Source organism: Triticum dicoccoides, chromosome 5A (assembly GCF_002162155.2).
Source record: "Triticum dicoccoides isolate Atlit2015 ecotype Zavitan chromosome 5A, WEW_v2.0, whole genome shotgun sequence".
NCBI classification, from domain to species: domain Eukaryota; kingdom Viridiplantae; phylum Streptophyta; class Magnoliopsida; order Poales; family Poaceae; genus Triticum; species Triticum dicoccoides.
In genome coordinates, this window is record NC_041388.1 from 296,196,864 (window position 1) to 296,201,271 (window position 4,408).

A 4,408-nucleotide genomic window follows, 5' to 3' on the forward strand; every position below is an offset into this window, starting at 1 on the left:
TGTTACAATAAGTTTTCTTTGGCTATGGTATTTTGATAAGACATAATTGCTTGATTAGAATACTTGGAGTATAACTATTTTTTATGTCAACAATAAACTTTGAATCTTTCGGATCTGAACATTCATGCCACAATAGAGAAAAATACATTGAAGAATATTCTAGAAAGCATTCCACATCAAAAATTCTGTTTTTATGATTTACCTACTCGAGGACGAGCAGGAATTAAGCTTGTGGATGCTGATACGTCTCCAATGTATCTATAATTTTTGATTGTTCCATGCTATTATATTATCTGTTTTGGATGTTAATGGGCTTTATTTTACACTTTTATATTATTTTTGGGACTAACCTATTAATCGGTGGCCCAGCCCAAATTGTTGTTGTTTTTTGCCTATTTCATGGTTTATTAGAAAAGGAATATCAAACGGAGTCCAAACGGAATGAAACCTTCAGGAACGTGATTTTTGGAACAAACGTGATCCAGAGGACTTGGAGTGGACGTCAAGCAATCAACAAGGCGGCCACGAGGCAGCTGGGCGCGCCTACCCCCTGGGCACGCCCTCCCCCTCATGGGCCCCTCATAGCTCCACCGACCTACTTCTTCCTCCTATATATGTTCACATACCCCACAAACATCCAAGAGCACCACAAAACCCTATTTCCACCATTGCAACCTTCTGTACGCAAGAGATCCCATCTTGGGGCCTTTTCCAGAGCTCTGCCGGAGGGGGCATTGATCACGGAGGGCCTCTACATCAACTCCATGGCCCCTCCGATGATGTGTGAGTAGTTTACCTTAGACCTTCGGGTCCATAGTTATTAGCTAGATGGCATCTTCTCTCTCTTTGGATCTCAATACAAAGTTCTCCTCGATTCTCTTGGAGATCTATTCAATGTAACTCTTCTTTTTGCGGTGTGTTTGTCGAGATCCGATGAATTGTGGGTTTATGATCCAGATTATCTATGAACAATATTTGAATCTTCTATGAATTCTTTTATGTATGATTGGTTTATCTTTGCAAGTCTCTTCGAATTATCAGTTTGGTTTGGCCTACTAGATTGATCTTTCTTGCAATGGGAGAAGTGCTTAGCTTTGGGTTCAATCTTGCGGTGCTCAATCCCAGTGACAGAAAGGGAAACGGCACGTATTGTATTGTTGCCATCGAGGATAAAAAGATGGGGTTCATATAATATTGCATGAGTTACATCATGTCATCTTGCTTTAGGTGTTACTCTGTTCTTATGAACTTAATACTCTAGATGCATGATGGATATATAGCGGTCGATGTGTGGAGTAATAGTAGTAGATGCAGGCAGGAGTCGGTCTACTTGTCGCGGACGTGATGCCTATATACATGATCATACCTAGATATTCTCATAACTATTCGCTTTTCTATCAATTGCTCGACAGTAATTTGTTCACCCACTGTAATACTTATGCTATCTTGAGAGAAGCCACTAGTGAAACCTATGGCCCCTGGGTCTATTTTCCATCATACAAGTTTCCAATCTATTTTATTTTGCAATCTTTACTTTCAATCTATATCATATAAATACCAAAAATACTTATCTTATTATTATCATCTCTATGAGATCTCACTCTTGCAAGTGGTCGTGAAGGGATTGACAACCCCTTTATCGCGTTGGTTGCGAGGTTCTTATTTGTTTGTGTAGGTACGAGGTGACTCGCGTGTGGTCTCCTACTGGATTGATACCTTGGTTCTCAAAAACCGAGGGAAATACTTACATTGCTTTGCTACATCACCCTTTCCTCTTCAAGGGAAAACCAACGCATGCTCAAGAGGTAGCAGTCACCTAGCGGTGCTTCCAGGACGTGATTCTTCTGTGCAGCAATGAGGATAATCCTCAAGTTATGGACCCAGTCCATGTAATTGCTACCATCGTCTTTCAACTTAGCTTTCTCTAGGAACACATTAAAATTCAATGGAACAATAGCACGGGCCATCTATCTACAACAACATAGACATGCAAAATACTGTCAGGTACTAAGTTCATGGTAAACTAAAGTTCAATTAATCAAATTACTTAAGAACTCCCACTTGGATAAAAATCCCTCTAATCATCTAAGTGATCACGTGATCCATATCAACTAAACCATGTCCGATCATCACGTGAGATGGAGTAGTTTTCAATGGTGAACATCACTATGTTGATCATATCTACTATATGATTCACTCTCGACCTTTCGGTCTCAGTGTTCCGAGGCCATATCTGCATATGTGCTACCTCTTGAGCATGTGTTGGTTTTCCCTTGAAGAGGAAAGGGTGATGCAGCAAAGTAGCGTAAGTATTTCCCTCAGTTTTTGAGAACCAAGGTATCAATCCAGTAGGAGACTACACGCAAGTCGCCTAGTACCTGCAAAAACAAATAAGAACCTTGCAACCAACGTGATAAAGGGGTTGTCAATCCCTTCACAACCACTTGCAAAAGTGAGATCTGATAAAGATAATAAGATAAATATTTTGGTATTTTTGTATAGATTGGAAAGTAAAGGTTGCAAAATAAATAGTAAACTACAATTGTAGATCGGAAACTTATATGATGTAAAGTAGACCCGGGGGCCATAGGTTTCACTAGAGGGTTCTCTCAAGATAGCATATATTATGGTGGGTGAACAAATTACTGCCGAGCAATTGATAGAAAAGCGCATAGTTATGATGATATCTAGGCAATGATTATGAGCATAGGCATCACGTCTGTGTCAAGTAGACCGAAATGATTATGCATCTACTACTATTAGTCCACACATCAACCGCTATCCAGCATGCATCTAGAGTATTAAGTTCATAAGAACAGAGTAACACATTTGGCAAGATGACATGATGTAGAGGGATAAACTAAAGCAATATGATATAAACCCCATCTTTTTATCCTCGATGGCAACAATACAATACGTGCCATGCTGCCCTCGCTGTCACTGGGAAAGGACACCGCAAGATTGAAACTAAAGCTAAGCACTTCTCCCATTGCAAGAAAGATCAATCTAGTAGGCCAAACCAAACTGATAATTCGAAGAGACTTGCAAAGATATCAAATCATGCATATAAGAATTCAGAGAAGAATCAAACATTGCTCATAGGTAATCTTTATCATAAACCCATAATTCATCGGATCTCTGCAAAAACACCGCAAAAAGAATTACATCGAATAGATCTCCAAGATCATCGAGGAGAACTTTGTACTGAGAACCAAAGAGAGAGAAGAAGCCATCTAGCTAATAACTATGGACCCAAAGGTCTATGGTAAACTACTCACACATCATCGGAGAGGTTATGGTGTTGATGTAGAAGCCCTCCGTGATCGAAGCCCCCTCCCGCAGATCACCGGAAAAGGTCCCCAGATGGGATCTCACGGGTACAGAAGGTTATGGCGGTGGAAAAGTGGTTTCGTGGCTCCCCTAGATGTTTTCAGGGTATAAGAGTATATATAGGCGAAGGAAGTAGGTCGGTGGATCTACGAGGGGCCCATGAGGGAGGGGGCGCGCCTAGCCCTCCTGAGCGCGCCGCCCTACGTCGTGGCTGCCTCGTTGCTTCCTTGACCTCCACTCCAAGTCTCCTGGATTGCGTTTGTTCCAAAAAAGATCCTCGGGAAGGTTTCATTCCGTTTGGATTCTATTTGATATTCTTTTCTGCGAAACACTGAAATAGGCAAAAAAACAACTGGCACTGGGCCTCCGGTTAATAGGTTAGTCCCAAAAATAATATAGAAGTTCATATTAAAGCCCATTAAACATCCAAAATAGATAATATAATATCATGGAACAATAAAATATTGTAGATACGTTGGAGACGTATCAACATCCCCAAGCTTAATTCCTGCTCGTCCTCGAGTAGGTAAATGATAAAAACTGAATTTTTGATGTGGAATGCTACCTAACATAATTTTCAATGTGTTTTCTTTATTGTGGCATGAATATTCAGATCCGAAAGATTCAAGACAAAAGTTTAATAGGGCAACCTGGTGCATGTAGCTCCCGCTTGCGCAGGGTCCAGGGAAGGGTTCGACCACTTTGGGTCTATAGTATGCAGCCTTTCCCTACATTTCTGTAAGAGGCTGTTTCCAGGACTTGAACCCATGACTATTGACATAAAAATAATAATACTTCAAGCATACTAATAAAGAAATCATGTCTTCTCAAAATAACATGGCCAAAGAAAGTTATCCCTACAAAATCATATAGTCTGGCTATGCTCTATCTTCATCACACAAAATATTTAAATCATGCACAACCCCGATGACAAGCCAAGCAATTGTTTCATACTTTTGATGTTCTCAAACTTTTTCAATCTTCACGCAATACATGAGCGTGAGCCATGGACATAGCACTATAGGTGGGATAGAATGGTGGTTGTGGAGAAGACAAAAAGGAGAAGATAGTCTCACAT